We start from the raw sequence: 22,522 nt of genomic DNA on the forward strand, positions 1-22,522 counted from the left end.
GGGTCAAATACATCATCCTGAAGAGAGATCTGAGAGAAGCAGCAGAAAAATCTCCAACTGGGAACTGCATTTGAGAGAGAAGGCTAAAAAGTCTTCCCCAGCTGTCATTTTTTCCAGTCCTTTCAGGGCAATTAGGGTAAATAAGCTTGGAACTGAGGGGTTTCCTGAGACTTGGAATTTCCATTGCTAAAACCAGGAAAGTCCCAGGCAAACAAACAGTTGGTCACCCCAGGTATAAAACACTGAAAGACAGTGCTAAAAATAAAAGTGGCAACTGGGAAGGATAACACTTTCAATCATTATCAGGCATTTTGCACCATAGCTCAAATAATCACAATAGTTAAACCTTTGTTAGCAAAGGACATGGGATATTTTTATAGGTGAAGGGGGGCATGGAGAGTACCAAAAATGTGTCACTGACTTGGGGACAGACTGTCTTGAGAAAAGGGCAAAACTTAAAGTAAGTACAAGTGCAGAAGGTGATAGGGAGAGATAATGAATGCAAACCTTGCTAATTACAGTTTTGGCTGAGGGCCAGACCTGATCAAACTCATGCCACTTTGATATAGGTAATCTTTGAAAGGATTATCTGTAAGTGTGTTACTTAATTATCAGTTTCTCTGACTAGAAAGCACACCAATTATTAACTCAGTTCAGTCAAAAAGATACAATGGTCAAAAAAATTTGCGACTTTACTGACCAGTTTGTGGGAAGGGTATTTGTCAAAGTGGTTATTTTGGTTTATAAAGAACAGTATTAGGCATAATCATTTGCACATTTAATTAACTAATTAATTGAACTATAGTTGATTTACAATATTATATTAGTTTCAGGTGTACAGTGTAGTGATTCTGTATTTCTATAGATTATAATCCATTTAAAATTATTACAAAATAATGGCTATAATTCCCTGTGCTATACAATATATCCTTGTTGCTTATCTATTTCATACATAGTAGTTTGTATCTCTTAATCCCATACCCCTATCTTGCCCATCCCACCTTCCTTCTCCCTGCCAGCATCCACTAGTTTGTCTTATATATCTGTGAGTCTGTTTCTGTTTTGCTATATGCATTCACTTGTTTTATTTCTTAGATTCCACGTTAAGTGATAACATACAGTATTTGTCTTTCTCTGTCTGACATATTTCACTAAGAATAATACTCTATAAGTCCATCCACATTGTTGCAAATGGAAGAATTTCATTCTTTTTATGGCTGAGTAATATTCCATTGCATATATATGCCACATCTTCTTTATCCATTTGTCTGTTGATAGACACTTGGATTGCTTCCATATCTTGGCCATTGTAGGTAGTGCTGCTATGAACATTGGAGTGCACATACCTTTTTGAATTAGTGTTTTCATTTTTTTTCTTTCAGATATATACACAAGAGTGGGATTGCTGGATCCTATGGTAGTTCTATTTTTAGTTTCTTGAGGAACCTCCATACTGTTCTCCATAGTGGCTGTATCAGTTTACATTCCTACCAACAGTGTACAAGTGTTCCCTTTTCTCCACGCCCTCTCCAGCATTTGATATTTGTAGACATTTTGATGATAGTCATCCTGAAAGGTGTGAGTTGATATTGTTGTTTTGATTTGCATTTCTCTAATAATTAGTGATGTTGAGCATCTTTTCATGGATGTTGAATTTTGTCAAATGCTTTTTCTGTGACTAAAGAGATGATCGTGTGATTTTTATCCTTCCTTTCGTTAATGTGTTGTATTACATTGATTATTTGTGAATATTGAACCATCCTTGCAACCCTGGAATAAATCCCACTTAATCATGATATATGATCCTTTTTATATATCATTAGATACAGATTACTAATAATTTGTTAAGGATTTTTGCATCTATATTCATCAAAGGTATTGGCCTGTAAATTTTTTTGTGTGTGTGATCTTTGTCTGGGTTTGGTATCAGGGTAATGATGGCCTCGGAGAATGAATTTGGGAGTGTTCTGTCCTCTTCAGTTTTTTGCAGTAGTTTAACAAGGATTGGTATTAGCTATTCTTTATATATTTTCTAGAATTCCCCTGTGAAGCCATTTGGTCCTGGACTTTTGTTGGCTGGGAGTTTTTTAATTAAAAATTTAATTTCACTACTAATGATCTGTCCGTTCGAATTTTCTATTTCTTCTTGATTCAGTCTTGGCAGGTTGTATGTTTCTAGAAATCTGTCCTTTTCTTCGAGGTTGTCCAATTTGTTGGCATATAACTGTTTGTAATAGTCTCTTATGATCTCTTGTATCTCTGTGATATTGGTTGTAACTTCTCCTTTTTTGTTTCTAATTTTGTTTATTTGGGTCCTCTCACTTTTCTTCTTGATGAACCTGGCTAAAGATGTATCAATTTTGTTTTTCTTTTAAAAAACCGGCTCTTGATTTCATTGATATTTTCCATTGTTTTTTGGTCTCTATTTTATTTATTTCCACTCTGATCTTTATCATTTCCTTCCTTCTGCTGACTTTGGGCTTTGTTAGCTCTTCTTTTTGTAATTCCTTTAGGTGGTAGGTTAGATTGTTTACGTGAGATTTTTCTTCTTTCTTGAGGAAGGTTTGTATTGCTATAAACTTCCCTCTTAGATGTGTTTTTCCTGAATCCCATAGATTTTGGAAAGTTATGTTTTCATTTTCATTTTTCTTAAGGTATTTTCTGATTTTTCTTTGATTTCTTCACTGACCCATTGGTTTTTTAGTAGCATGTTGTTTAGCCTTTATGATTTTTAGTTTCATACTGTTGTGATTGGGAAACAAATGCTTGATATAATTTCTATTTTCTTAAATTTTTTGAGACTTATTTTGTGTTCTAGCATATGATCTATCTGGAGCACTTTCCATGTTCATTTGAAAAGAATGTGTATTCTGCTGATTTTGGATGGAATGTCCTATAGATATCCATTAAGTCGAAATAGTCTATTGTGGCATTTGAGACCACTCTTGCCTTTTTTATTTTCTCTGAATGATCTGTCCATTGATGTAAGAGGGGTGTTAAAATTCTTTACTATTATTATATTATTGTCAATTTCTCCCTTTATTTTTGTTAATATTTGCTTTATATATTTAGGTGCTCCTGTATTAGGTGCATACATGTTAATGAGTATAATATTCCCTTCTTGTATTGGTCCCTTAACCATTATATAATGCCCTTCTTTGTCTTTTGTTATAGTCTTTACTTTAATATCCATTTTGTCTGTATGAATATTTCCACTCCTGTTTTCTTGTTGTTTCCATTTTAATGAAATATCTTTTTCCATCAGCTCACTTTCAGTCTACGTGTGTCTTTAGCTCTGGAGTGAATCTCTTGTAGGCAGTATATAGATGGGTCTTGTCGTGTTTTTTATCCAATCAGCCACCCTATGTCTTCTGATTGGACCATTTATTTCATTGACATCGACATCTAAATTAACTGTTGATAGGTATGTACTTACACCGTTTTATTGCATGTTTTCCAGTTGTTTTTGTAGTTCTTCTCTGTTATTTTTTTTGTTTCTTCCCTTGTGGTTGGATGATTTTTTTAGTAGTATGCTTGTGTTCATTTCTTTTTAGTTTTTGTGTATCTGTTGTAGGTTTTTGATTACTGGTTACCATGAGATTCATATGTGTTGACATATAACTATATCTACTTGTTTTATACAGGTAGTCATTTAAGTTCAAACATATGCTAAAAGATCTACATTGTTTATTCTGCTCTCCCATGTTTTGTGTTTTTGATGTCATATTGTACATCTTCGTGCTTATCCCTTAACTGTTTGTTATAGTTACTTTTACAATTTTTTTGTCTTTTAATCTTCGTACTAGCTTATTTAAATTGTTGATCCTCAGGCCTTACTCTATACTTGCCTTTCCTAGTGGGATTTTCCCTTTCATATAGATTCTTACTTCTTTTCCACTTAGAGAAGATCTTTTAACATTTCTTTTAGGGTAGGTTTACCCTAAAAGAATTGATGAACTCATAAAAGTATTGATGAACTCTTTTAGTTTTTGCTTGTCTGAGAAATTCTTTCTCTCTCCTTCTATTCTAAATGATAGTCTTGCTGTGTAGATTATCCTGAGTAGCAGGTTTTTTCCCTTTCAGTACTTTGAATATATCATGACATTCCCTTCTGGCCTGCAAATATTCTGCAGAAAAATCAGCTGATATCCTTATGGGGGTTCCCTTTTATATGACTCTGTGTTTTTCTCTTGATACCTTTAGAATTCTCTCTTTATCTTTAACTTTTGTCATTTTAATTATGATTTGTCTTGGCATGGGTCTGTTTAGGTTCATCTTATTTAGGACCCTCTGTGCTTCCTGTACCTGGATATCTGTTTCCTTCTTCAAGTTTGAGAAGTTTTCAGCCATAATTTCATCAGATACATTTTCAATCACCAATTTTCTCTCTTATTCTGGGACCCCTATAATGCAAATATTGCTTTGCTTGATGTTATCCCAAAAATCTCTTAAACTGTTTTCATTTAAATTTTTTTCTTTTTGCTCTTCTGATTGGTGATTTCCATTATCCCAGATCACTTATGCATTATTCTGTATCACTTAGTCTGCTATTCATTCCTGCTAGTATGTTTTTTATTTTAGTTACTGAATTCTTCATTTCTGATTGGGTCTTTTTTTTTTTTTTTTTTTTTTTTTAAGGAAGTGGCTAAGGCAACTATGGGGGTTGGTGAATCTGAAATCTGTAGACCAGTCCCTCTGCCTTCTCATTTTGCTTAACTTTCTCTGTCTCTATGAATTTAGGTTAAACGGTTACCCATTGCAGATTTGTAAGGGTGTTCTTATGTAGGAGTGTCCCTATAGAGACTGCTAGTGCCCAGTCTCTTTGGTTGGAAAGCTAGATTTGATGTGGATGCAAGTCATGTCTTTCCTCAGATTATGCCTGCACCCATCACCTTGGTAGGCAGTGGGGCTGAAGATAGAGTGGCTAGAGTTGGAACTGATTTTGAGGCAGGGCTTCCCCTCTGCTCAGTGGCTGTAACCATCCTATTGGGGGCAGGGCAGATCCCAAGTTGCTGGAGCAGAAGCCCTGAGGGTCTGGTCTGAGCTAGCTCTGTTCCCTTTAAGTATGTGCTATCTCCTCTCTAAGTACTGGTACTCTTGGCTCAGAGGGGAGCAATGCTGAAGCAGAGGGGCCCATGCAAGTGCTCTTATGATGGGGCATGGGCTATGGTGTGTCAGCTGTAGTGGTCCAAGCTGCCTGCAATGTGCCACCTGTGTAGGCATGAGTAATTGTTGCCTTCACCTGGTTTAGACTCAGCCTCACATCTGAGTCCCCTTTATTCCACACAGCTTATCACTCACTCCAATCTCCACCATCCCTGCCCTGTTGTGAAGTCTCACCACAGTGCAGGTGGGGCCCACATGGTCTCAGTATTTATCAGGGTGTGGGTTATGGTGGACCAGCCACCATCAGAATTCCAGGCTGCTTCTGATGCACTGCCTAAGTATGTGCCAGCAGTTGCCACCCTCACCCTACCCAGACACTGTTCTGGGTCCAAGTTGCCTCTGCATCCCACAGCCAAGCTCTCTCTCTGGTGTTGGCAGCCTAGGTACAGTGCAGGGCTGGGACATGGAGTGATGGTGCTTGACCATTCATTCTGCTCAGGCTTGGGCATGTGCCAGGGCAGTCACTGGAAACCAAGCAGCCACTGGAGCTGTCTTCAATCTGCCCTCTCTATCCTACCTCAGGAGCAAGACAGCATGCATATGCTCCTCACTAGCAAAGCCCAGCCTTCTGATAACCCTCCTGTTAGTCCCAGCCAACCAGTATAGGGGGCTCATCTTCCCTGTATAGGACCCCAGGGCTGGGACAACCAATAAGTGGCTCAAACTGCTCACCCCCCAGGAAGGATCTATGCCCATGTAACCTCCCTTTTCTTCTGAGCCTCCTCCCAGGGGCACAGGTCCTGACCTGATCACTTCTCTTCCCTTCCTACCTGATTCTGTGTGTATCTTTCTTACAGTCTTGGTTGTGCAGAAGTCTTTCTGTGTTCTTCAGTTAGTTTTCAGTGAGGATTGTTCCACATGTAGATGCTTTTTTGATGTGTTCACGGGGAGAGGTGAGTTCCATGTCCTCCTACTCTGCCATCTTGATTGATTTCTTCTGCACATTAAGTTTAAAACATGAAGAAGGTTTGAAATGCTTTCGTGTCTAACTTTGTGATCTTTGCAAAGGGTTTTTGGAAATCCTTCTAAGATTACCTAGAACATGACCGTGACTTCATATGGTTACAGTTATCAACCAAACTATTAATTAGCATTCAAGGAACACTAATTTGTGCTAAGTCAAGCACCATATGAGTGAGAAATGATCCAAATAAATTTAAATGGGAATTTATTGTTTTATTATGACCATCTTGTCAGGGTCAGTCTCCTCTGCTTATTTTTCATTCTCTTCCTCCTCCTCCTTATCTTCCTATTCTTTTTTTTCATTGCCAAAAAAGAAGTAGACCTATTATTCTTAGAACAATATATGAAGTATCTACTTCTGAGAATACAATGTTCATTGCTTATCTATCATGTCTAAAGTACTATGCAGAGCATGGAACACAAAGAAAATCTTTGTATTCTGACATCATTTTCTGTCTAGTGGAGGACTAGACATGCAAGCAAATAATTATAGACATAGCAGAAAAAAACAGTTGGTCAACACTTGAAGTGACATGTAGAAAGCCCCTGAATGAATGTTTACTATCTTAAAGTATTTACACAACATACTAACATGAAAAGTAGTGAGACCGGTTGCCATCATTACTGCAGTTCATTCCTGTTGCTCCTCCTGTGGTTTGTGGCATAATAACAGATATGGTTGTGTTAACCATAAGTTGTTCTTTTTTATATTTATACTTAGCTAGATTCAAAGCTCATTTGACAGTTAATTACAACTGTTGCACATAGTAAAAACAGTGGACTTGGAAGACTTTTCTTCTCTCTGGACTACCTACTTCTTAAATTCCATTTTTCTATGTTCTGAGAATGCAGAATAAGTACAATCCACCAGCTTTCCTGCCTTCTCAGCCCCATTTGTATATTGATAGTGTCTGTATTATTTAGAAGCAAAAAACACCTTCAAATGGAAAGTTTCTAAAATCTTACACAAGGTTCCTTATTAAATATTACAGTGACAGCTACATTAATGCACTCCTTGATTCCTTGGGAGCAAAGGGCACTTGGAACACAACATTTAAAGCTCTGGGTAAATTCAGGAATCTATCAGTAAGTCCTGACTCAACAGAATTAACTCAAGTTTACGGGCAGGGCTCTTACATTAATAAGGGAGATGTATTTCCAAAATATTCCAGTGTTTAAAACAACTTGGAAAAACTGTAACCCTGCCTAAACAGTGCTCAAGTAGAAATAATTCTGTGACTAAGTACTTCGTGCAGGAAAAGACCTTGAGAAAGGCCCAGTTATAATTAACTGTGAAGGTGTGACTTTGACAATTTTTCCTCTCTTTAGAAGAAAAATAAACATTTTAATGATTGGAATATTAAAAAATACTTTCTGAGACATTGGATAAGGTATTTGGAAAGAATCTCTGGAGCAAGAAGGGTCAATGTAATATGTCTCCCTAAAGCACTCTAACAAATAAAATTTTAGACTATCAAAACACATCTATGAATTGATTATCTAAAATTATACATTATATAGGATTATACTATAGGACATCCCATTCCCATCTGTCTACATACTATAGCAAGTTTTAAATGGAAATCTGTAGTACAATAGATTTTTGATGTTTTTAATAGGCTATTTATATAAACAATTTTATTTTCCATACAAAAACATACTTTTTATTGTTCATAGCACTTTATGAAAAAAATCTAATACAATACCTACTTTGAAGTCTTGTTATTGTCATTATGTCTTCCTTTTGGTAATAATGATAGAATGAAATTTCTCTCTTTATGCTTCTTGTCTGGTGCTGGATCAATGCCATGATTTCCAAGAGGGTTGGATAAATTCACTGGTAGAGCAGTTTGTGTGAATATCAGTCACATTCATATTGGGCATAATTATTAGAACCACTTGACCCAGAAAATATATCATAACTCATTGGAAGCATGGATCAGAAAACTTACAATTGAAAGAAGCCCGCTATTTGATCATCAGATTTTATTTCAACAGTGTAAGTATTGAAAAGCTCATCACCCAGAAAGGCAGGTCATTCCTAAAGAATAAAGTGTTTTGAGGAGTTTTGTCAGACCAAAAACATGAATAAGGCAACAAATAAGTGTAAAATAATTTGTCATTAAAGGGAGGATGTTTGCAGGAGAGCTCTTAGGGCAGGTGGGGGACTTGTTAGGAGGTTTCGTTGGGTGGCAAGGTTTCAAGAGAAAGGAAGAGAAGGAGCTTCCACTGGCATCTCCTGCCAGGGCTAAAACTCAGAACTGTGCCAAGAGAAGATAAAGAGGCTTTGTAAGCACAGAAGATGAAGGCAGGTGGGAACAGGAGTAATGGAGAGGCACAGGAAGTGAATGGGTGATAAGCCTAAGGGCTGAGCAGGACTGGGATCTGAGAGCACTTGGAATTTTCTACACTTCTTGGTGGTTCCCCCTTATCCTAGATTCTCTAATGATGTTTTACAGCTTGATTCTCTGCATAATGCTACTGTTACATCTCCACTCCAGTTTTATTATGTTAATTTCTCATCTTTTATTTTAGAAGTATACCACCTGCATTAACGAGTACAAAATATATAATTTAAGATATACAATAGACTTTGCCTTATGGGGATCTGCTATTTAAATTTTTTTTTTTTTTTTTCGGTACACGGGCCTCTCACTGTTGTGGCCTCTCCCATTGCAGAGCACGGGCTCTGGACGCGCAGGCTCAGCGGCCATGGCTCACAGGCCCAGCCGCTCCGCGGCATGTGGGATCTTCCCGGACCGGGGCACGAACCCGTGTCCCCTGCATCAGCAGGCGGACTCTCAACCACTGCGCCACCAGGGAAGCCCTATTTAAATATTTTTTTAAAAATTTATAATCATATCTTATGCTCGTACTTCTCATATGCCTGAACACCTAAGGATATAATTTATATACCTAAAGACAATGCTTTCTAACTAAAAGCTAAAACAAAAACATAATGTTAAGAGAGAAAAGAATGTTAAGTCAAAAAAGGATTCATAAAGTATGTAACCCTTCATATACATTCTAAATATATAAAATTATGATATATTATTTATGATTACATGTGTACATATGTAGTAAAAGTATAAAAGACATGCATGGGGGAATGCATGGCAAATTCAGAAGAGCGATCACATTTAGAGAAAGGAAGAAACAGATGAATAGTGGAGCATTGGCTGTTTCTATTACATTTTAATTTTTTCTAAATGGAGCTTTGAACCATATGTAGCAACATATTAACAAGCATTTAATCTAGTTCTGCATATAGATGCTTGCATGAACAATATATTCTGTACTCTGTGTTTGAAATAGTTGATAAGTAAAAATAAATTTAAAATTAAAACAAAAACAAAGGAAAGCCTAAACTCCTGTTTTTCTGCTAGGAAAAATCCTAGCAGAATTCCTCATCAAGCAGAATCTTGCTTAAAATGCTTCACTAAGCAGAATCTCAAATCACTCACCACTCTTGGTTACCCTCTCCACTGGTAGTTGAAAAATACGCTTTCATTCAACATGCAGTGATAAGGATGCTACCTTTAAAACAATTGGTTGTTATGTATTACTGTTTTATAAAGGATAACTCATAAGCCATGAACTGAATATACCAGGGACTGAGAAACTTCAAGATCACTACAGTTTTCCTCGAAAATATTAAAATTGCATACAAATTACATAGTATATGGATTGCCTCCCATACAGGGAGGTATGTTATAGTGAAAGAAGTCTGAGCTTAGGACCAGAAAACTAGGTTCTAGCTCAGTTCTACCATTTAATAGTAGTTTGACCAGAAGCAAGACAGTTAATTACCTTCTCTGCATCTTGCCTCTTCATCTGTAAATTGAAGACTTGAAATTCTTCCTAGCTCTGGGTCCTCTCAGTAGGAGGCAAAGCAGCAGAATGTTTAGGAAGTAGGTCTGAGGTCAGAGTGGGGCAGACTCTCATCCCTTCCTTACAGGGTGCTTGTGAGGACTGAATAAAATAATACAAGCATAGCCCTTAGAACAGTGCTTTGCAAATGTGAGATGGCCTAGCTCTTTTTTTGCTGTGATAAAATGCTCTGATTCAATTTGCCCAGAGCCATGGTAGGCTGTGAAAGCTTATGATACCAAATGCTTTATTTTGGTTTATTGCACATAAAGTACTTTCACACTATTTCATTGCATCCCAGGATAGAAGAGACCTGGGCTCTTGGTCCTGGGCCTTGAGGATTTAGCATGCAGTTGAGATATAAAAAACAAAGTACATAGGATAATTACTAATACACATAAAGCTCTGTCAATGAAGAGCTAGGTGGTGAGTTTTATAACTAATCTAGGAGATGAGGGATGAGACACAGCAGCGTTGGAGCTTGAGCTGGAACAAAAATGATTCAATGAACAACATGGGAATTTAGCTAGCTAAGTCCCGGTGTCCTTTGTCATCTTAGTCTTTTCCCAGCCATTGTCAGTGCTAGTTAACAGACCGGAATAACAAAGTCCGGAGTGCTTTCATCACCAACGCCGGAAGGCTCTGGGTTCTGGGAAGAATCTGGCTTAATTATTTACAACTTGGGGCATGGATTGATAACTTCTTTCTTAAGCAAGAAGTTTATGTGCCAAAATTTTACATTCCTCCACTTAAAAGTATGAATTCCATTCTGTTCTAAAGCTCAAACACTCTTTCCAAACATGCTATTTACTTTTTAATCCTCTCTGCCAGGAATCTTTCTGCATGCTCATTACTGATCTCCTGCTCAGTGAGGCAATGGTCTTATGCTTCTTAGGTTGAACCAGAGGAATCATTCAACCCTCACAAAAGGAGGAAGTAAGCCTGGAGCAGAGGCTTACTGCCCACCATTGTTGTCTAGAATGGTCAATGCCTTCCCCTCTAGAAGCAAGGCAGCATCTATTGGAGGGCTAGCCATTAGGTCCTTGTAGGAATGAGATCCCAGAGGAGTTTATCCAGGGCCTCTCTAGCTGACTGTACAATGTGGTAAACTGCAATAAGCAAAGGTTCACAGGCAGGTGGATCTCAGTTGGCCTCTGCCTCCTATAAGCTACTGAGTTTATTTTGGCAAATTACATAACTTCTCTGAGACTATTTTCTTATTTTTAAAATAGGAAAAAAATAGATATACCTCAGTGGATTATTGTATGGATTAACAAGATAATTCTTATAAAGTACTTAGCAAAATAATCAAAAGGGGTCATCTATGTGTGTGGCACACAGAATTAAAGATATCCATATTCCCATCACTTTGCCCTTTCCTCTCTTTTGATAAAATAAACAACAGCATTTCAAAATAGTGATATTTAATATTTTACTATTATTCTCTAGAAAATATAAAGAGGAAATTCACACCTCAAATAATTGAAATAAAAACCCAAGACTTCAGGTGGTCAAGAGAGAGGACTGCTCTGAGCAGAACAGATTCACACACAGTTCTTTTATGCAGCCCAGCCAATTTAAAGAGGTATGGTGTTTGTTTCTCCACCCCATCCTGTTGTCCATATTTATTAACATTTTGTTTGTGTGAGGATCACAACTTCCCTTTGCTAACACCTGTGAACATATCCTTCCAACATCTAAGTTTTTGTTTTGTTTTGTTTTATAGTTACTCAAATTTCTCATGTTATTTGGTGTAAAAGGATTTTGAATGAAGAGGGTTTTCACTGAGCAGAGTCAGGTGATCTCAGAAATCTGATTTAGAATCCAAACTGAGTTAGTGTTTCCTTTTTAGTCCCATACCAATCATTTTATTCGCTTCAGCTGGCTCACTAATCCACAAAACTAATCAAATCTTTGAAAAGCTTCCATCACCTCTTTTGTGCTGCCTTTTACAAGGAAGAACAAACAAACAGTACTTTTTTTTTTTTTTTTGTGGTATGCGGACCTCTCACTGTTGTGGCCTCTCCCGTTGCGGAGCACAGGCTCCAGCCGCTCCGCGGCATGTGGGGTCTTCCCGGACCGGGGCACGAACCCGTGTCGGGAGGCGGACTCTCAACCACTGCGCCACCACGGAAGCCCCAAACAGTACTATTTTTGAGTGAAAGGAGACTACACAGAACTGATAACTGACTTCTGTTTTTACATCATGGTTGTCTGTATTCTTAGTGTGGCATTGGTCTCAGAAGAGTAATGGCTAGAGAGTGGCCCCAAGCATCTGATAGCCTGCCATCAGTGACAGCATTTCTGGAACTCAGGTATTTTCTTTTGTTATCCTTGGCTTAAAAAAATAAAAAATATCCAGACCTCTTCCTGAAATGACCCTGATGAAAACATATATGGCTAAGGAGAGTAAGGATATAATTGTGTACTCTCTAAGGTTATCAGTTAACGGTAATGAAATAGATTCCACAAGGGATTTTCAATTTTACCAATGCCTTCTTTTTTTTTACCTTAGTGATTGAAATGTTTCAATAATGAAAGTTTATCGAGCAGTAACTGTATGCCAGGCATTTCTACTAAATGAAGTGCCTTAATGTGCATAGTACCCTCCAATGAGGTGCAGGTGCTATTATCATATGTGCTTTACCAATGAGGACACTGAAACAGAGAAGTTAAGTAAATAGCTCGTGGTCATACAGCTTGTAAAATTAAAGTGGCAGACCTTGGAATCAAACTTGAGTCTTTGGATTCTCACTCAAGCAGAACCACATTTGGAGAGTGTTCTTACGAAAGGCTGAAATTTGTCCAAGGATGCTGTTACTCCCAGATGTTGTTTGGATTGTGTGAATAAGATAGTTTTGAAAAAGGGACTCCCCACCCAGCTTCAGGCTCCATTTTGGACAGCCTTGCCTCAGCTACAGTTACTTCAGTGTTTCTCATATGCAGTGAGGCTCCCAACTCTCTTTCAACATCAGATTGTTGTAGGGATTAGTAGAAAAGACACATGATATTAAGTTATTGATTGAGGACTTATTATAAGACGATTATTTTCTGAACTTATTATAAATTCTCTAGTCATGTACTAGATATGTTTCCTATGTTAATGCCCAATTAATTTTTTTAAAGATTCATTATATTAGGAAGAGAAATAGTAAGTTGCTACAAAGAATATGTATTTTCACTCTCTTTCAATGTATATATTTCATCATGTATATAAAAGGTAGACAAAATGGTGTTTTTTTGGGGGGGAATGCTAAAAAAAGAGAACTAAAGAAGAACCTTAAATCACAGAAATGTGTTATATGTAAGCAGGCCACAATGGAGAAATCAAAAAGGAGAGTGTGAATCAGAAATATTTAGAGGAAACTTACTTTTCCCCCCTACTAGGTAATAGGCAGTGAAATAAAAGGGCTTTTCCAGTTATAGCTTGGAAGGAAATGAGTAATGATATCATAGTTAATGCTAAGAGAGAAAGTGACCCTTCATTACTGAGAACATTTTCTCCTTTTCTTGTGACACAATGCAAGACATTCTGTGGATCCTTTTTTAACAGAAATGTGCATTAATGAAAACAAACGTCCCTTTTCTCAAATCTTTTGTGGGAACTATGATGGGGCATGGAATGTTCTTCTGAGCCACCATTTCCTTCAGTCAATTTAATTATCATTCATTCGAGCCACCATTTCCTTCAGTCAATTTAATTATCATTCATTCTTACAACTGCATGGATTCCAATTTACCAGAGCACCTAGGAAGTCGCTATTTTCCTGATTTTCTTGCCTCAGGAGCCTTACAGGTATTTCCTTTGAAAAGGTATTGTCAAAATTCAATACAATTAAGAAGGAAATAGATGGTCTTTGGGGATTTGGAATCTGCCACTAAGATCTTCCACTGTAGAACAACTTATCTTTTTTATGTCAAGACTTCCAAATAAAGTAATATACTTATCTAGAATTATGCAATTCTACATAAGTTTAATCTGTTTAGATAATAAAGTCTCATTCTTTGTAAACCATTCCTTTCATGGTTTTTAAACATCTATCACATTCTTTCTAAAATATTTTATAACATTTCCTGCCAATGTATACTAAGTAAACTCTAACCTTAATTTAACTATTTCTGCATGGTGTAGGTTGCTCTATATTCTAACCTTTTATAAAAGTTTAAAAACTCTCCTGTTCTCTTCATTTTCTGTTGCCCAGCTTTTCATATTTCAACTCTTGCTGATAACCAGGGCTTACCTGTCAACTTCTTTTTTCAAAGTTGCTATTTCTAATCTGTTATAGCCATAGAAACCATATAATAGTCCTTGTCTGAACTTAGAGTTAACAGGCTCTAAGTTAGGTCTCTCTTTGGTCTTTGTAACACTGATTTTAGCTTATTTGGGGACCTATTAAATTTCATCCCAGATGCTAGTCCCAGTATTCTGGATGGTTGACATTTCCAGGTGTGAAACCTCTGATTCAGTTAAGGAAGTGAAGAGGTGGAGGTGGGGCATTTAGGCAGCCCAAGCAACATGAATAGAGGCAAGAATGGTTATGTTTTGAAAACTGCAAGTAGTTTAGGAAGGCTGCAACCTCCACTGTAAGACAAAGAGAAGGAAGGTGGGGTGTGGCAATAAGGGACAAGGAATGAAGCAATAAGCAGGGGCAAAATAACAAAGGTTCTTGTATTTTACGCTAAGGAGTTTTAACTTCAACACTGAAGTGTAAGATGCCTCTGAAGTATTTTAGAGAAGGCAGCATCACGATCAGATTTGCATTTTAGAAAGATTACTTTTGTGTTACTGTGAAAATGTTGATGTAAATGACTAAGGAAATCACATTTATATTAGGTATTACATTAGTTGGCAGCATTTGATTCAATAGCTGGAATAATGGTAGAGGGTTGTGTTTAACCCTTTTTTATAGTATGACCTCATATTCATATCTAAAATATAATACAGCTATGAAAACCTGAGTTAAAACTCAAATGTGACAATGATAGATTACCTCCTACAAGGAATACAGAGAAAAGAATCACTAATATTCTATATGGCCTCTTTAGAGAGTTCCAGAGTACTCTGGTGTTTTTTGGCATCTGGCATATATCAGTAAAGTCTGGAGAAAGGTCTAGAATGCCCTCCTTCATGTAAAGCATTCTAATTGAAAAAGAATGCAAAAAAATGTAGAAAGTTGAGTTGAGTGAAATATTATGAAAAGCCAATTACCAATTATTAAACTTTTTCATCATAAATATCATTATTACCATACATATGTAGTAATCATTATCTTAAGTTTTAAGTGATAAAAGAGGTGTTAAGAAGGTGGCTTGCGGGCCTCCCTGGTGGCGCAAGTGGTTGAGAGTCCGCCTGCCGATGCAGGGGATACGGGTTCGTGCCCCGGTCTGGGAGGATCCCATATGCCGCGGAGCGGCTGGGCCCGTGAGCCATGGCCGCTGAGCCTGCGCGTCCGGAGCCTGCGCGTCCGGAGCCTGTGCTCCGCAACGGGGGAGGCCACAACGGTGAGAGGCCCGCATACCGCAAAAAAAAAAAAAAAAAAAAAAAAAAAAGAAGGTGGCTTGCTTAAGAAGTATACAGCAAAGATAAATATACAAGTAAGTCTTCACCTAAAGTTATGTAAGCATTTGGTCATAAGAATGAATTATTTCCTTTGTACTGGTCAAAGACAGTAACCCCCAGGTAAGCCAAATTGCCTGCTCTAAGAAACAGAATGGAACACAGAGAAACCTACTATGTTGTCATGAACATGGTAACAATAACAATGACAACATGATGATGATGATCATTTAGTTTCACTCGCTGGTAGCTGTGTCCCTTTGTTTTCAGATATGGAAAAATCCTTTGAAAAGTATAGGAGGAGCTAAATAGATGAAGTTGATTCCAATCTGCTTATTATTTAAAGAGCTAGATGAGATCATTGAATTCCATCCTTTAATTTTGCTCATTAGGAAACTGAAGCTCAGAAGATATAAAAGACTGCTTAGTTGGACACAGAGTTTCAAAGCATCCTGCTTTATATACTTCAGAATGCAGTACATGTTCTCATGTATTTACTGTCCCTTAAAATAACTGGTCTTTTGGGACTCAGTCCTTAAATCAATAGGAGTAGTGAGGGGTGATAAGATAGAAACGGTTTAACACCACTGGAATCTATTCCTACATTGATTGTTTCCTTGAGTCTATTTAGCAGCTATATGGACATCCTGAGGCATATATCACTTCTCTGCAGAAGGGAAGGGAATGTGGGAATCCGCTAATCAACAGAGGGATGAAAGGCATAGATTAAATGCCCAGGACCTACAGGTCTGTGCCTCATATCTTTTTGCTTATGTGTTTCTTTAGATGACTTCAGAATTTTGCTAGTCAAATGCTATATGTTTGATCACCTAATGGTACCAGTGTCTTATGGCAATGTTCCAGGTTTTATTTTATTTTTTAATAGATCTTTATTGGAGTATAATTACTCCACAATACTGTGTTAGTTTCTGCTGCACAACAAAGCAAATCAGCCACATGCATATAAATGTCCCCATATCCCCTCCCTCTTGATTCTCCCTCCCGCCCTCCCTATCCCACCCCTCTAGGCATCACAAAGCACCAAGCCAATCTCCCTGTGCTATGCTGCTGCTTCCCACCAGCCAACTGTTTTACATTCGCTAGTGTATATATGTCGATGCTACTCTCACTTTGCACCAGCTTCGTCCTCCCACCCCTTGTCCTCAAGTCCATTTTCTATGTCTACCTCTTTATTCCTGCCCTGCAACTAGGTTCATCAATACCATTTTTTTTTACATTCCATATATATGTGTTAGCATATGGTATTTGTTTTTCCCTTTCTGACTTAACTTCACTCTGTATGACAGACCCTAGGTCTATCCACCTCACAACAAATAACTCAATTTCATTCCCTTTTAGGGCTGAGTAATATTTCATTGTATATATGTGCCACATCTTCTTTATCCATTCATCTGTTGATGGACATTTAGGTAGCTTCCATGTCCTGGCTATTGTAAATTGTGCTGCAGTGAACATTGTGGTACGTGTCTCTTTATGAATTATGGTTTTCTCAGGGTATATGCCCAGTAGTGGGATTGCTGGATCATACGTTAGTTCTTTCTTTAGTTTTTTAAGGAAGCTTTTCTATTTTTTAGTTTTTTAAGGAACCTCCATACTGTTTTCCATAGTGGTTGTATCAATTTACATTCCCACCAACAGTGCAGGAGGGTTCCCTTTTCACCACACCCTTTCCAGCTTTATTGTTTCTAGATTTTTTGATAATGGCCATTCTGACCAGCATGAGGTGATATCTCATTGTAGTTTTGAGTTGAATTTCTCTAATAATTAGTGATGTTGAACATCTTTTCAGGTGCCTCTTGGCTATCTGTATGTCTTCCTTGGTGAAATGTGTATTTAGGTCTTCTGCCCATTTTTTAACTGGACTGTTTTTTTTTTGTTGTTTTTTTTTTTGATATTGTGTTCCATGAGCTGTTTGTATATTTTGGAGATTAATCCTATGTCTGTTGTTTCATTTGCAAATATTTTCTCCCATTGTGAGAGTTGTCTTTTTGTCTCGTTTATGGTTTCCTTTGCTGTGCAAAAGCGTTTAAGTTTAATTAAGTTCCATTTGGTAATTTTTGTTTTTATTTCCGTTACTCTAGTAGGTGGGTCAAAAAAGATCTTGCTGTGGTTCATGTCAAAGAGTGTTTTTCCTATGTTTTCCTCTAAGAGTTTTATAGTGTCTCATCTTACATTTAAGTCTTTAATTCATTTGGAGTTTATTTTTGTGTATGGTGTTAGGGAATGTTCTAATTTCATTCTTTTACATGTAGCTGTCCAGTTTCCCCAGCACCACTTATTGAAGAAGCTGTCTTTTCTCCACCCTATGTTCTTGCCTCCTTTGTCATAAATTAGGTGACCATGTGTGCGTGGGTTTATCTCTGGGCTTTCTATCCTGTATCATTGATCTATATTTCTGTTTTTGTGCTAGTATTATACTGTCTTGATTACTGTAGCTTTGTGGTATAGTTTGAAGTCGGGGTGCCTGATTCCTCCAACTCCATTTTTCTTTCTCAAGATTGCTTTGGCTATTCAGGGTCTTTTTGGTTTCCATATGAATTGTAAAATTTTTTGTTCTAATTCTGTGAAAAATGCCATTGGTAGTTTGATAGGGATTGCATTGAATCTGTAGATTGCTTTGGGTAGTATAGTCATTTTCACAGTATTGATTCTTCAAATCCAAGAACATGGTATATTTCTCCATCTGTTTATATCATCTTTGATTTCTTTCATCAGTGTTTTATAGTTTTCTGAGTATAGGTCTTTTACCTCCTTAGGCAGGTTTATTCCTAGGTATTTTATTCTTTTTGCTGCAGTGGTAAATGCAAGTGTTTCCTTAATTTCTCTTTCTGATTTTTCGTTGTTGGTGTATAGGAATGCCAGAGATTTCTGTGCATTAATTTTGTATCCTGCAACATTACCAAATTCATTGATTTGTTCTAATAGTTTTCTGGTAGCATCTTTAGGGTTTTCTATGTATAGTATCATATCATCAGCAAACAGTGACAGTTTTACTGCTTCTTTTTCAATTTGTATTCCTTTTATTTCTTTTTCTTATTTGATTGCTGTAGCTAGGACTTCCAAAACTCCGTTGAATAAGAGTGGTGAGAGTGGACATCCTTGTCTTGTTCCTGATCTTAGAGGAAATGCTTTCAGTTTTTCACCATTGAGTATGATGCTTGCTGTGAGTTTGTCATATATGGCCTTTATTATGTTAGGGTAGTTTCCGTCTATGCCCATTTTCTGGAGATTTTTTATCATAAATGGGTGTTGAATTTGTCAGAAGCTTTTTTGCATCTATTACGATGATCATGTGGTTTTTATTCCTTAATTTGTTAATGTGATATATCACATTGATTGATTTGCATATATTGAAGAATCCTTGCATTCCTGAGACAAATCCCACTTGATCATGGTGTATGATCCTTTTTTTTTTTTTTTTTTTGTGGTATGCGGGCCTCTCACCGCTGTGGCCTCTCCCGCTGCGGAGCACAGGCTCCGGACGCGCCCACTCAGCGGCCATGGCTCAGGGGCCCAGCCGCTCCGCGGCATGTGGGATCCTCCCAGACCGGGGCACGAACCCGCGTCCCCTGCATCGGCAGGCGGACCCTCAACCACTGCGCCACCAGGGAAGCCCTATGATCCTTTTAATGTGCTGTTGGATTCTGTTTGGTAGTATTTTTTTTCAGGACTTTTGCATCTATGTTCATCAGTAATGTTGGTCTATAATTTTCTTTTTTTGTGATATCTTTTTCTGGTTTTGGTATCAGGGTAATGGTGGCTTCATAAAATGAATTTGGGAGTGCTTCTCCATATGCAATTTTTTGGAAGAGTTTGAGAAGAATTGGTGTTAGCTCTTATCTAAATGTTTGATAGAATTCACCTGTGAAGCCATCTGGTCCTGGACTTTTGTTTGTTGGAAGATTTTTAATTATGGTTTCAATTTCATTACTTGTGATAGGTCAGTTTATATTTTCTAATTCTTCCTGGTTCAGTCTTGGAAAATTGTACCTTTCTAAGAATTTGTCCATTTCTTCTTGGTTGTCCATTTTATTGGAATATAGTTGTTCGTAATAGTCTCTTATTATCCTTTGTATTTCTGCAGTGTCGGTTGTGATTTTCATTTTTCATTTCTAATTTTATTGATTTGCATCCTCTTCCTGTTTTTCTTGATGAGTCTGGCTAAGGGTTCGTCAATTTTGTTTATCTTCTCAAAGAACCAGCTTTTAGTTTTATTGATCTTTGCCATTTTTTCTTTGTTTCTATTTCATTTATTTGTGCTCTTATCTTTATGCTTTCTTTCCGTCTACCAACTTTGGGTTTTCTTTGTTCTTCTTTCTCTAGTTGTTTTAAGTGTAGGGTTGGATTGTTTGAGATGTTTCTTGTTTCTTGAGGTAGGATTGTATTCCTATAAACTTCCCTCTTAGAACTGCTTTTGCTGCATCCCATAGGTTTTGGGTCGTCGTGTTTTTGTTGTCTTTTGTTTCTATGTATTTTTTTATTTCTTCTTTGATTTCTTCAGTGATCTCTTGGTTATTTAGTAGCACACTGTTTAGCCTCCATGTATTTGTGTTTTGTACAGTTTTTTTTTTCCTGTAATTGATTTCCAGTCTCATAGTGTTGTCGTAAGAAAAGATGCTTGATATGATTTCAGTTTTTTTAAATTTTCTGAGGCTTGATTTGTGACCCAGGATGTAATCTATCCTGGAGAATGTTTCATGTGCACTTGAGAAGAAAGTGTATTGTGCCACTTTTGGGTGGAATGTTCTATAAATATCGATTAAATCTATCTGGTCTATTGTGTCATTTAAAGCTTGTGATCCTTTATTTATTTTCTGTTTGGATGATCTGTCCATTGGTGTAAGTGTGGTGTTAATGTCCTCTACTATTATTGTGTTACTTTCGATTTCTCCTTTCATGGTTGTTAGCAGTTGCCTTATGTATTGAGGTGTTCCTATGCTGGGTGCATAAACATTTATAATTGTTATATCTTATTCTTGGATTGATACTTTGATCATTATATAGTATCCCTCCTTATGTCTTGTAACAGTCTTTATTTTAAAATCTACTTTATCTGATATAAGTATTGCTACACCAGCTTTGTTTTGATTTCCATTTTCATGGAATATCATTTTTAATCCCTTCATTTTCAGTCTGTATGTGTCCCTAGATTTGATGTGGGTCTCTTGTAGACAGCATATATATGGGTCTTGTTTTTTTATCCATTCAGCCAGTCTGTGTCTTTTGGTTGGGGCATTTAATCCATTTACATTCAAGGTTCTTATTGATATGTATGTTCCTATTACCATTTTCTTAATTATTTTAGTTTTGTTTTTGTGGGTCTTTTTCTTCTCTTGTGTTTCCCGCTTAGAGAAGTTTCTTTAACATTTGTTGTAAAGCTGGTTTGGTGGTGCTGAACTCTCTTAGCTTTTGCTTGTCTGAAAAGCTTTTGACTTCTCTATTGATTCTGAATGAGATCCTTGCTGGGTAGAGTAATCTTGGTTTTAGGTTTTTCTCTTTCATCACATTAAGTATATCCTGCCACTCCCTTCTGGCCTGCAGAGTTTCCACTGAAAAATCAGCTGATAACATTATGGGGATTTCTTTGTTTGTTATTTTTTGTTTTTCCCTTGCTGCTTTTAATAATTTTTTAAATTTAATTTTTGTTAGTTTCATTATTATGTGTCTTGTTGTGTTTTTCCTATGGTTTATCCTGTATGGGACTCTCTGTGCTTCCTGGACTTGGGTGACTATTTCCTTTCCCATGTTAGGGAAGTTTTCCACTACAATCTCTTCAAATATTTTCTCAGACCCTTTCTTTTTTCTCTTCTTCTGGGATCCCTATAATTCGAATGTTGGTGTGTTTAGTGTTGTCCCAGAGGTCTCTGGATTGTCTTCAATTCTTTTCATTCTTTTTTCTTTATTCTGCTCCTCAGCAGTTATTTCCACCATTCTGTCTTCCAGCTCACTTATTCATTCTTCTGTCTCAGATATTCTGTTGTTGATTCCTTCTAGTGTATTTTTCATTTCAATTATTGCGTTGTTCATCTTTGTTTGTTATTTAGTTCTTCTAGATCTTTGTTAAACATTTCTTGTATTTTCTCAATCCATGCCTCCATTCTATTTCCGAGATTCTGCATCATCTTTACTATCATTACTCTGAATTCTTTTTCAGGTAGATTGCCTATTTCCTGTTCATTTGTTTGGTCTTATAGCTTTTTACCTTGCTTCTTCATCTGTGAGATATTTTTTTGCCTTCTCTTTTTTTTTTTTTTTTTTTTTTTAAGGCGTGGGATTGTGTTCCTGTCTTACTAGTTGTTTGGCCTGAGGCTTCCAACACTGGAGTTCGTAGGCTATTGGGTAGAGCTGGGTCTTGATGCTGACATGAGGACCTCCATGAGACCTCACTCCAATGAATATTCCCTGGGTTATTCTGAGGTTCTCTGTTAGTCCAGTTGTTCGGACTCAGAATTACCACATCAGGAGCTTCAGCCCGACCCTGGGATCATGAACAAAGATCCCACAAGCCGCCTGTGGTGGCAAGAAAAGAAAAAAAAGTGCAAAATAAAATTAGACTAGGAAACTAACAGATATCTTAGGAAGAATATAAAAATAAAAATATAGATGAGTCAAAAACTGGAAGGTACATCAGTACCACAATAGTAAAAAAGAGGAGGAGGGCAAAGAAAAAAAGTAAAAGGGGGGGAAGGTCTCAGCTGTGGAGGGCGACATTTAGGCGGTAGGTGGGGCCAATGCTCAGGACCCACAGGGCTGGAAAAGTCCCTAGGGGATGTGGGGGGTGGGGCTTAGGCTCAAGGAACAGACGGGGCCTAGGTGTGCCTTCTACCCCTGGTCTCGGAGGGCAGGGGACCTCACCTGGGAGCCCAGCAAACTTCCTGGGCTCCCATGGGCAGGGCAAATGCCCTCCTCTCCTCTCCTGTTACTCTGATCTGGGAGGGCCCCTCC

The sequence above is a fragment of the Mesoplodon densirostris genome, chromosome 9 (genome assembly GCF_025265405.1).
Source record: "Mesoplodon densirostris isolate mMesDen1 chromosome 9, mMesDen1 primary haplotype, whole genome shotgun sequence".
NCBI classification, from domain to species: domain Eukaryota; kingdom Metazoa; phylum Chordata; class Mammalia; order Artiodactyla; family Ziphiidae; genus Mesoplodon; species Mesoplodon densirostris.